Source organism: Photinus pyralis, unplaced genomic scaffold (assembly GCF_008802855.1).
Source record: "Photinus pyralis isolate 1611_PpyrPB1 unplaced genomic scaffold, Ppyr1.3 Ppyr1.4_LG9, whole genome shotgun sequence".
In the NCBI taxonomy this organism is placed as follows: domain Eukaryota; kingdom Metazoa; phylum Arthropoda; class Insecta; order Coleoptera; family Lampyridae; genus Photinus; species Photinus pyralis.
This window is the reverse complement of record NW_022170878.1, coordinates 14,311,693-14,324,544: the sequence shown is the minus strand read 5'-3', so window position 1 is coordinate 14,324,544 and position 12,852 is coordinate 14,311,693. Positions and strand designations below refer to the sequence as shown.

At 37.3% G+C, this 12,852-nt stretch overlaps 1 pseudogene; it reads left to right on the top strand.

Annotated features, from left to right (window-relative positions):
* Positions 1-309: 309 nt before the first annotated feature.
* LOC116180341 lies at positions 310-11,555 on the top strand (annotated as a pseudogene).
* The last annotated feature ends 1,297 nt before the right edge of the window (positions 11,556-12,852 follow it).

Below are 12,852 nucleotides of genomic sequence, written 5' to 3'. Positions count from 1 at the left end.
TATATACGGAGCATATCATATTTTTGTTTCAGATGTAAAGGTGTGTTACCTAACCATAAAGGTGGATTATCACAACCCTCTATATATTTTTTTTAATTTTTCCATCCCCTTCAACAGAAACGAGCTGAGGCTGATGGGTGTATACGCCTTGGGCGGATGGATTGAGCGTCCTGAGCATTTTGGTATAAACACCACTTTCACATCCTGCGACGTTCTTTTTTACTTTGCAACATGTTATTTATTGACAGCTCACACTGTAGTTTGCAAGAGTAATAAAAGCAATTTGACAACGTCGCATTAGGAATTGAACATGGCCGCAGAATTTACCAGTGTAGATATAAACAATTTGGATTTTATTTAAAAGTGTACCCACGTGATTTAGAAATTGTTTATACACGAAATTCAAAAATTGTACAACCCCCAAACTGGAGAATGAACAATCTCACTGAAACTAGCGGAAACGAAGAGACTGAGAAGCAGTACGCCTGCAAATTTTGCTCGAAAAAATACAAGTTGCCCACCCGACTGCATGCACATGAAAAATTGTGTCTTTCGCCAGCATCCCAGGTAACCACAGGTGGCTGTGGAATCGAATGCTATTTTGAAATTGCAGGAGAAATCGTGCAAGACGTGCGGGCAAAGTTTTAAACAACCGAAACGGCTGCAAAAGCACGAACTGATGCATACGCTCGATCACAAATTCTCGTGCAAGTTTTGCAGTTGGCATTTCTCAACGAAGCACGAGTTAAACGTCCATAAGGCAGATGAACACTCCGATAAGGTATGGTTCGTGCGATTTGTATAAATAGTTATGCGAAGTTTCAGGTGCAAAGGCGAAGGTGTAAACTGTGCCCCAATTCGGTCTTCAATACCAAAGAGGAATACTTTGTGCATGTGAACGAAGAGCATAAGGGACAGTCCAGCGACTACCACATGTGCAGCGATTGTGGTAAACAGTTTAAAACGAAAAGCGAGTTGAATAATCACAATAAATCGCTGTGCGGCACTGTCAAGCAGTTTAAGTGCGAGGTAGGTTGGGTTGTGTACAGTACAATGACACTTTAAAAGTTCACAGTCCCTCCCTATCATAGAATAGACCGATACAGTTGAAATGGGCTAGTCCGAAATGGTATTTCAATGGTTTGTGCCCACACTAGGTTTTCCATGGCAAGTGAAAATCCTTTTGCCTAGGCTTGGTCCCAGTAAATTGTTACAATATGCCAAAAATGTGTCAAACTTCCATTTAATTTCTTAACCTGTACTCTCTATTTCCCATATGTTGCAAAACCTATACCGAAGCAGATTAACACTAGAGGCGTAATTTACAAATGGCGTGTGTAGACGGTACCGGTTTGTAAACTTTGGGTTGAAATTGTGTGAATTGAATTTATCCTGCCGTTTTTGAGACTTGAAAAATTTAACCCCTTTATCCTATTGTACCTGAATGACTTTCTTTTTAAGAACTCAAGGCTGTCTTAAATTAGCTTGAACACGCAATTAACTTGATCAGAATTTATCATTCAATTTCTAGCGTAGGTACTTGTACAACTGACCGATTGTCCTTTACATCGATTTTGATTTAAATTCATAGCACCATTACACTGACCACAATTTTATTTTAAACCAAGGTATTTTTCAATGTGTTGTTCTATAGAGGATATACAATAAGAGTTACAAACAAATAGGATAAACTGGCATTGCTAATTTTCGCTCAGGAGATGCTATCATCTGCTTTTTAAAGGGGTATAACTAACCGTAAAAATAGAAAATCGTACGTTCATTACCGTGCCGATATGTGGTCCCCTCGTTCTGAGATGGCGCTATAGTTAGTCGAGGAGCGCCTAGTTCCGAAATGCGTTCTCGTAAATCTAATTTAGAAAAACGTACGTAGTTCCTTCACTCTCACGCTTTAGACTCTTTAGAGTTTCATTAAAGGTTTTCTTTACGTTTTAAGACATAAATACAATTTCAACCGAAATATAGTTCAACAAACGTCCAACGTACTTATTTGGTTTCAGCAATGGAGCAATTTACGACATTTACTGTAATGGTCAACACTCAACTGCAAGTGTACAATCTAATCTACTATGAAATATGACACTTTCTATACAATGTGTAAAAGATAATCCGCTTAATTCGAAGAAATGATAAAACAAAAGGCGTAAAAATTAGGAAAGAGAGGTTTTAATTTTGATATCTAGAAATTGAAATTATAAAGGCTCTCCGGTGTGAGTTGTTTCTTCAACACGGAAGACAACTTGCATCTTATTCTTACCAGACCACATCTGCTCTACAATTTAACCAGTAACCAGCAATGCAATGAAAGGTAGATCGGCAAAGATTGTACTTTTTTGCGTTTTTACGCAAGTGTTTCGATATAAAGGGTCGATATGCTTATTTAATGCGCATAAGGTCAGTATAAGCCCGTAAAGAGGACCTATTTAAAAGTGATACTTAATGTATAGGGGTCAATATCTTCGACAGTAAAACAGCCAAGTCCAGCATTTCGAATTTCCCGCTCAAATTTGACGTCACACTAATAGAGTCTAATACCATTTTACATGCGCATGCCTTTAGTGGCAAGTAAAACTTTGGAAAATGGGAAAGGCTGGGGGGGGGGGGGGAATCACACGTTTTACCCATTCATGGTATTCTAATTAAAGGTCTCAACAAAACGGAACTGTTTTCTACGAACTATCGCCCTTTTTTCTGACACTGAAAAAAATTAGAAATTACTACAAACGAATTTTTGAATGTTTAAGAAATCTTTTTTGAACCTTTTTGAATCGATATTGAATTTTTTCAGTGTTATATTAAAAAAAACAGAATTTTATATGCTATTTTTAGATTGAAATATACAGGGTTATGCCATTTAAATAAAATTAAGTTAGATATAATAACTTTTTTACCCGATAGTACTGTATAATTATTTATTTTGAAAACGGCAGATTATTTATCAATAATTTTCAAGAAACATTTTTTTGTTTCTGTTTTTACTAAGAATATGTATAGGGTCATTCTGAAATTGAAAATTGTTTGATTTATCTCCGTATCTCTGAAGCAAAAATGTGCAAATTTTGATTTTACCATTGCAAGTTTGACCTGAAAAGAGCCCATAACGCCTATAAAAGTGTCGAAAATGGGACACCCTGCACATGAAACACTATGTAAAATTCCAAAAGGAAAAAAATGTATTTTCATTAAAAAAAAAGTTGTTGGTTGTAACTTATTTTTGAAACTATTTGAACTTTAAAACTTAATACGGTAAAATCAAAATTTTCGCTCGGGTAAGAAATACAGGGAAAACCACAAAATTGTTAATTTCAAAATGATTATATCGGCCCGTATTATAAAGCCATACAGCATTTACTTAACTATGTTGTCAGCTAACAGTGTTGTTAAGACATGTGATTGGATGTTTTTACAAACAATAACATCATTCTTAAGCTGGCCCGTGTGTCGCAGTTGAGTTGAATGCTGGACTGCGGTACTAAGGGTCCCTGGTTCGAATCCGGGTACGGGTATGGGAATTTGTAAATGTGTAGTGGGTTAGGTTGATAGAGCAGCCTTAGCTGAAACCCCGCCCACTCAATACTAAAGACAAGTTAAAAAAGTAATCGTAAACGATTTACAAAGAGCGCATTTCCACTTGCATTCATTTCTCATTTCTCAGATGCAACTTCTATTAAAATCGTAAAAATTCGGCCACCAATATGAAAGATAGCGTTGCATATGAGCAATCCATTTTTATGTCCTACTTCAATTTCAGTTTATAAGAAGAATTTCATTTCAACGCTTTCATAAATAAGAAAGTTGACACTGCGCATGCGCAAACCTAAATTTGGAAACTAACGTTAGATTTTCCTTTGTTTCAAGTGGGTATGTATCAAATTTCATTTAAATTTCCATAAATAAAAAAGTTTGCAATTCGGTTTATAAATGGTCGAGATGCGAAAAGGGCACTGTGAATTTTGAATCGATTCGACTCAACTTTTGGCATTGCGTATTCTGGCTAAAGCTATGCCCATATTGAATTTGAAGTTAGACCACAGTTTTAGGACCGCCTAGGCCATTGTTTAGCAGCAAACAGTGCTTCAACTTTTTTGGCACATTTTTTTGCAAATTTATTTGTAAAACGGTGGCTTTTAATCTCACTTTGGCCGGCGGGTTAGCTGGCTGGCAGCAAATGAGACCCCGTAGAAGATCGCTTGTAGTATCTCTACCGCAAAATTACCTTTCGTACAGACGTGCACCACTTAAATTTGAGGCACAGGGGACTTCTATCTGTTCCTATGTTTAAATTATCATTATTCAAACGATCTTTCTTATTCAACATCTGTAAATTTTGCAACAACCCCAAAAATACAAAATTACTGTATCTGCCTGCTCTAGTGTTCAAAAGAAACATCAAACATCGAATCATTAGAGAGCGAATGTTAATGCGAACGTAATTGAAACCACTACGATGTTTCCGTTGCATCTCCAAACGATAAGCTGCCTGTCAATAATTGTTTACTTTACAAATAACTTTAACTAATGCAGAATAACTTTATTTATTTGTATTTACACAAGGGGGTTTCAAGGGGAAGAACAGGTGACCATATCAACGGGTTTACCTGACCTTGTGCCCATTGGTTATGGTGTAGGAACCATTATTTAACCAATAAAAACCATTATTATTATTATTATTATTATTATTATTAATGAGGAGTGTACTTGTACTACCTACCGGGCCGCATAATTAACAATTCTTTAGGGACGGAGCTACATGATGTGAGATCGGCGACATCCGAGCGCCATCCCCGAGCGTGGTTTACTAACGTGGTGATTTTTCAGTTTTTCCTGCAGAAGAAGATAGAAAAAAACTAAAAAATCACCACGTTAGTAAACCACGCTCGGGGATGGCGCCCGGATGTCGCCGACCCCACATCATGTAGCCCCGTCCCTAAAGAATTGTTAATTATGAGGCCTGGTAGGTACAAGTACACTCCTCATCTTTCTACAACTGCAGAAGAAGACTAAAAAATCACCACGCGGTTACCTTTTGAAAAAGTTATTTTGCGACTTTCATGTTGCAATATAATTGGCTAATAGAAACTGGTCTACCGACTACCACACAAAAATGCGCTGAAGTCCATTCGATCTCACACGATTTTTTTCTCTTAACGTCATTTTTAGGGCATTTCCACAAAAATAAAAAAAAAATGCACTATTGTGGCCACTTTGTCCGTCCGTCCGTCCTCTCGTTTTGCGACGCTACTAAGTAGTTCTTTATCTTAAGCTATTGTTCTACTTTTTTCACTATTTGGTTCGTTATGGTGTCGAGTCTTGCACCAAGGAAGGAATTTTTTCTGTACCGCTTACAAAAAAAGTTATTGTAAAAAAAAAACAAAAAACCGTTTTTTACATGTTCCATAATTTTACACTTTTGCCGTTTATTAACGATCCTAGAGATCGTTTATAATTTTGCATTGCTATCTGTCGTCTGCATGCTGGTCTGTCCGTCTGTTCCTTTGTCTGTCTGTCCATCTATCTGTCCGTGTGAACAATAACTTTGTTTAGAAATGTTCGATCGCTTTTACATCTCCGTTAGTTATGAACTGAATTGCATGAAATTCAATATGGGCATAGCTTTAGCCATATAATACGCAATGCCAAAAGTTGAATCGAATCGATTCAAAATTCACAGTGCCCTTTTCGCATCTCGACCATTTATAAACCGAATTGCAAACTTTTTTACTTATAAAAGTATTTGAATGAAATTTGATACATAGGCACTTGGAATAAAGGAAAATCAAACGCCAATTTCAAAATTTGGTTTTGCGCATGCGCAGTGCCAACTTTTTTATTTATGGAAGAATTTAAACGAAATTTGATACATAGGCACTTGGAATAAAGGAAAATCAAACGCCAGTTTCAAAATTTTCTTTTGCGCATGCGCAGTGCCAACTTTTTTATCTATGGCACCATTTAAGTGAAATTTGATACTTAGGCGCTTGGAACAAAGGAAAATCTAACATTAGTTTTAAAATTTAGGTTTGCGCATGCGCAGTTCCAACTTTCTTATTTAGAAAAGCATTGAAATGAAATTCTTCTCATAAACTGAAATTGAAGTAACACGTCAAAAATGGATTGCCCATGTGCAACGCTGTCTTTCACATTTGTGACCGGATTTTTACGATTTTAAGAGAAGTTGCATCTTACAAATGGAAAATGAATGGAAGTGGAAATGCGCTTTATGTAAATCGTTTACGATTACTTTTTAGCTTGTTAATTCTGTTTACGTATTTTCAAAATTTGGAAAATGGATATCAACAGTACAAACGGATGCGTAACATTAATTTCTACAAAAAAAACTAAATAGACTTTGTTCGAAGCGAAGACAAGAAGATTATTTGGAATTATATCGGAAGTAGGTACGATGAATTCGTAAAGCCGCGGCTTTGAGTGGTTCATAAACGCGCTAATTCAGCTACCCAATTTAGTAATCTGTCCTACATAACAGGGGACGCTGAATGAAAATTTTCCCACGTTTACATCGCCATCTACTTATGAGGTGTGTGAAAGATGGCCACAAATTAATAAGCGTCTGGAACTCTTATTGTATTTATTCTATAGTTGTGCTCTAATAAATGACGATTTACATTTTTCTTACTATTTGTGGAATACCTTATCCTTTAATTATAATCAAAGACCTTATCGCACAAAGCGCACGTAATATTTTTCAATGTGAATATGCCGTTTTAAGATATTCTTATACTGAGTAGCGCAATTACACTGTTCACAAATTAAATGTTTGAGAATGTTGGGCGAGGCTTTAAGCGAATGCTTAATTGTAGTGTAATTACACTGATAGCATTGATAAAAAGTTATTCAAAGCGGAGCGTGTCAAAGAATGACGTATATAAATCCCCCTTTTTGTGTAATTGCACTGTTCACAATTAAAGACGTTATACGATGATTTCTTAAATTATCTTTATTGTTGGTTGCATAATTGCACTGGTCACATTTAAAATTAGTAGAAGTACAGTGATATAATGTGAAGTTTTAAACTATCATTACTCTTTATGGTATAATTACATTGATTGCAAATGAAATTTTTGCAAACGTACCTACTTACTTTTTGGTCATCGTTATCAAATATGGCGGTGTTTTCTAATCGTATTTATTACAATGTGCTACCAGCAGAGGCCTTCGTTGCGGAATAGCGTATATAAATTTAAAGTGTATGGAAAAACACTTGTTGAACAATATTTAGCACTTTTGCCACTAAATTTAAAATGTGGATTTTTGATCAATTTACCAACTAATTTCCCTTGCTCTTTCCCTCACTTGAATTTAAATTTTTCGTTTTCCTATTTCCCACGTTGCCACACGTTTCTATACCGAATTCGATCGTCACCAGGTTTGTGATCAAAAGCTAATGACCCCCGGCTCGTTGTTCAACCACATGCTTCGCCACACGGTGAAGTGCTCGAACATGTGCGGATATTGCGGCAAGATGTTCCTAACGATCGGCCAATTGCGCGTGCACGAACGCACGCATACGCAGGATAAGGCCTTCGTTTGCTCGGTAAGTTATCCGCCTTACTCTCGCCGTAACTTATACGCCCCATCGAAGGTTTGCGGTAAGGGCTTCTGCCATCGCCAAAGCCTGATCACGCACAGCAGCCTGCACACCGGCGTCAAACCGTACCAGTGCGAGAATTGCGGCAGCGCGTTCAGTTGCGTCGGTAATCTGATCAAGCATAGGCGAACGCACGCCGACACCTGCGGCGGCGTTCCGCTCACGAGTCATCGCGTCAGTAATCCGACGACGAAGCTCAAGGTCAAAATTAATACGCCTACCACGTCAAAAATAAGCGCGCTCAAAAAGCAGAGGGAGATGAACGAAAAGTTGGCCGTTTACAAAATAAAAATCCACCAGAGAATGGAACCGGCCGAAGCTAAACCGACGGAAATGGGGGTTCTCCCCGAGCAACTTGCCTCGGCCCATTCCGAGGAAAGCGTCAAAGATGAACCGGTCGACACTAAACCGAAGGAGATGGAAGTTCTCCTCGAGCAACTGAGCTCGGCCAATTTAGATGAAATTGTCAAAGAGGAACTGATTGAAACTAAACCGACGGAGATGGAGGGTAGCGTCAAAGAGGAGACGCCACCACCGGTGGTGCCCAAAAAACGAAAGAAGAAGAGAATTGGAGCGGAATGTAAGAAAGAATTTGTCTTAATCGCAATTAATGTTCCTCTGTGCAGTGGGAAAAGATTTGCGATACACCTGTCAGGATTGCAACCGGCGCTTCGGCAGCGTTCGGCAGTTGGCGCGGCACGAAAAGAGTCACGGGAGGTCTCAAACGAATCCCGTCCATGAATGTTCGTGTTGCAAGGATTCGTTTGAAAGTCACGAGGAGTGCAAGGAGCACCAGCGAAGTGAACACGCGGATATTTTAAGTAAGTATGAAATCAGACTTAATTATTCGAAAGCTTTCGTTTGGAAAGCCCTTGTTCGGCATTTTTTCCGCAATTCTGAAACTTTTGGGACGTTTATGAACAGGTGGAGTGACGGACGGAAATTTTGTTTTTCCACAGCTCATTAATGTCAAATATAGTGGGGGCTCCTCTGTAGTCAATTTATATTTCAGTGTTATTGCAATTGGTTAGACCACCAACAATACACACTGCTACATGATCTCCTTGAGTGAAATCAACGATGTATATATCCTCAGTTTTGCATATTCTCTTCATTTATTGTTAAGAGTCTTCTGTACCCACTGCACCCAATGTAAATTTCCATAAGAGCGCCCGCCATAAAAACTCTAGTTGTTTTTCAAAAAACAATTTTTTTAAGAACTATTTTATAAATTTAGACCTTTATCTACAAAATGTTCGGACTATTTTTTTAAAAAAGTTTATAGCAACTGAATACCGATTGTTTAAAGATTAGATGTTTCGCACCGATTATTGCGCTAATCTGTTTTATTTTTTTACTCTCGATCAAGACGATTTATGGAAAAAGTAAACCGACAGTTTTTTTAGATAAGTTACTTCTAAACATGACCCCAAAAAATGAAATCATAATTTTTGTAAATAAAGTCTGTATCTTGGCGGGCGGTAAATCAACAATTTGAGTGTAACAAGTGGCGCCACTGCACAGTGTCGGTGGGAACTAACTAAGGACCAAGACAGGAGTTGACAAAGCAAAGCAAGAATATCATCTTATCTCTTGCAGCTATAATCATCTATACACCATAATGTAAAAAAGTTGCGCTTATGTAAAGAAGACTCTTAAACACAATAGACCATGTATAATGGATCAAGGACTAATTATGTAAACAAGTTTATCGAAAGCTGTACAATATTGACTGGAGATGCACAAATACCTATTTCTGTTACTGTTGAATAAATTACTTATTCAATGCATTTACTGCATTTTTCTATAATGACACCTTCTGTAAATTACGTGGTTTTCATGTAATTAGTGGACTAGATTAGCATTATTTGTTGTAACATTTTTTAATTACCCCTTTATTTCTTGTGATTTGTTCTAATCATTTTTACTGATTTATAGATTTTTATAGTTATTATAGGTACATGTGCATGAATGAATTCACTTAGGTATGGTAGATCCTAAAAAAACCGGCACTTCGAACACCTAAAATAAATCTTAATTACTTATATACAAGGGTGAACAACAAAAATTGTATGTTTTTCATAAAAATGGTAGCTAACAGTTAAAATTCTGATACAATGATTAAAAGTATAACATTTATACTGATTCTAAATAAGTCCTTATCTTTTCAAAAATGAATAACAATTGTACATTTAGCGTATTACTTATTTATATCTATGCACGACCCATGGAGAATTTTTCCGAGCATCTTTTGTGCGGTAAGATGACCACTTTTTTGCCCTGAATTCAATGGTAAAAATAAAATTTACTTGATCCTCCTATTTTTTGAGGGACAAATATTCCTGTTGATGAAGTTGATATCAGTCATCAAAAGGTATTCTCAAACGAAAAGATAAATGGCCGAATTTTTTTAAAAGTGCAAGAATTTTTTTATATCCACCACTTTCACTAACTTGACTTTACATGAGTAAAACAGTGACACTTTGTTTTAAATAAAATTGTCAGTGTCGGCCGTTAGTTATCGTATCCCGCTTAGGAATTTAACTAAAACGGGGAATTGTATTTATATCGGTAGCTTTTCTTTTATATAACATACCAGGACGTTTCCTATGTTTATGCTAATAAGTGAAAAATGCCTATGTGTCATTTGTTATCTATTGGGCACAACTTTATAGAAAGCAAAGGGCATGTGCATCTTTTGCTTTTGGTCGCATTTCTCGAAATAGATAATTTTCACGAAGACTGACTCTTAGTCCAGTATGCAGATAATTTTGACCTGCAAAAGGTGGTGTAAATGATTTTGTTGTTTTAAATGGTCCATTTGGGTCCAAATAACATGTATCTATTTGAAGAGTACGCACAAATTTTTTCCCGACACAACTTTTGGCAGCCAAAAAACCTCAAAATTTTTGGCATTTTTTTAGTTTTTTGCTTAAAACTCGAAAACGGTTCATATTTTATTAATAACACTTCTTTAATAAATTAAAGAAAACAAAATTATGCGTCGGTCAAAAAAAAACAAACCAAATCGGTCCAATAGAAAATTTTTTACAAGCGATCAAAAAACGCCTTGACCGATATTTCAATTTTTTTAAGTACCGCCGTTCTTTTCATCATTGCAAAGAATATCCACTATCAAGAATTTGTTAGACTTCAACTACAAAAGCAGCATTTCATAAGAAAGTTTAGTTATTTTTCCAATATGGCGGATTGACTACAGAGGAGCCTGATCGTTTTTGATTTGTTGAAAATTTCAATCGTTTCTTCTGAATGATCAATAAAATTCAAAATTAGGATTCAAAAATTTCGCCCAACCGATATAGGTAGTATAAAGCCCTAACAAAAATACGGACGTTTGCAGGTTGCCAGGATTGCGACAAAATATTTTCGAACGTGGACTCGTTACGTTCGCACGTCCGCTTCTTCCACAAGGGTCTACCGAAAAAGGTGTACGTCTACATTTGCGACAAGTGCGGCGTACAGTTCCGCCAAAAGCTACTGCTGCGCCATCACGAGCAGAACAACTGCGAGCGAGCGCCGATGTACGGGTGCGAGATTTGCGGCAAGCGCTTCCACAGCGTTCACACGCGCAAGTCGCACCTGCGCATTCACGATCCGAAGAAGAAGTTCCTGTGCAAGTTCTGCGGGAAGAGCTTCCGGTGGAAGGGCCAGCTGAAGGTGCACGAGCGCAGCATACCGGCGAGAAGCCGTTCAAGTGCCTCTACTGCCCAAAGGCGTTCGGTTACCGCGAGAGTCTGATCACGCACAGCAGCCTGCACACCGGCATAAAGCCGCATCTGTGCCAGGCGTGCGGGTCGAGGTTCTCGTGCGTTGGAAACCTCATTAAGCACCGGGCGACTCACTCGAGCACCTGCGGCGTGTGGTATGCTAAAAATAAGTAGCTTTTAATAAATTTATTTATGACTCACAATGTGGTCTTATTGGGCATGGGTTCTGGAATATGTAGTGTACTTAACCGCCTGGTTCTACGCTAACTTCACAATACAAGAACACGGAACTAAAGTCAACCCGGCAACGTTTAAAAATGGCCACTCGAATAACTATTCCCTCAAATGGTAGTTCACCGAATAAAAATAGAAATAGGCTGCGAAAAAAGAACTTACCAATAAAAAAACCAGCCGTCGAATTAATATTAAATTGTGTACTAAAATTAATTGTTTGTAATGATGTGAATGCGTACCTAACATAAAATTGTAAGATCACAAAAGTAGCAGGTAAACTTCAAGAGGTAACATTTAGGTTAAAAACAATAATGGGCCAGGAAAGCAGGTACCAAGATTCTAAGAAAGTGTGAAATACACAGGATGTGACTCATCTTTGGTGCAATAAAGTCCTTTTGTTAAAAGCAAGATGGAAAATTACATGGCCTTGTAGGCAAATTTAACTAAAAACAAGATATGTGGAAATTATTGAATCGCCATTTATTTAGCAAACATAGATTCTAAACTGAAGAGCTTTGATTAGCGTAATCCCATTCCTGCAAGATAGGTAACTCGCCCCTGGTTTCGGGGTTTCGAGCGTACAGTTGAAAGTCGAAGACAATCACGGAATTAGGTGTCGTAGCGCAATTTTGACTACAGTTTTTACCACCCCCGTGACTTCTTCATTCACGGAGAAAAATGTTAGTAACAAACAAGTCAGGGCATACATCAAATGAATCGGTAATTTCCACATATTAAAATAAACTGATTCAAACTTATATTTATGTTACTTCACGCACACGACCAAGTAATCAACACAACCATAAATTAAGCAAACATTACACCAAAAACGTACACGATTACAAACAAAGAGTTAACGGTATTAAACATTTCATACTGAATTGCGGTTAAACCAAGCAAATTTCAAAAACAAAGATTGAAACACACAAAAAATATAAAATGCCGCATACAAAACACAAATACGATATAAAGATGCAAAGATTACTACCTGCATTTAAAAAACACAAAATAACAACAAACATTTATGGAGCGACGCGTTCACGACCGCTATTCAAGACTAGATGCCCAAACGTAATTCCCGTTCGTGCTTTCTAGATGGCGCAGGCAACTTTTTCCCTTTTTCCCACCTACAAATTGCATGGTTGCCAATTTTCAAAAATGTATGTATTGTCGTAAGTTGTACCTATACAGGGTGTTTTTTTGGGAGCTTTAGTTTAACGTTTCTGGGAAAGTAAAATAGGTAGTTTTTGAAAATTTGTACTT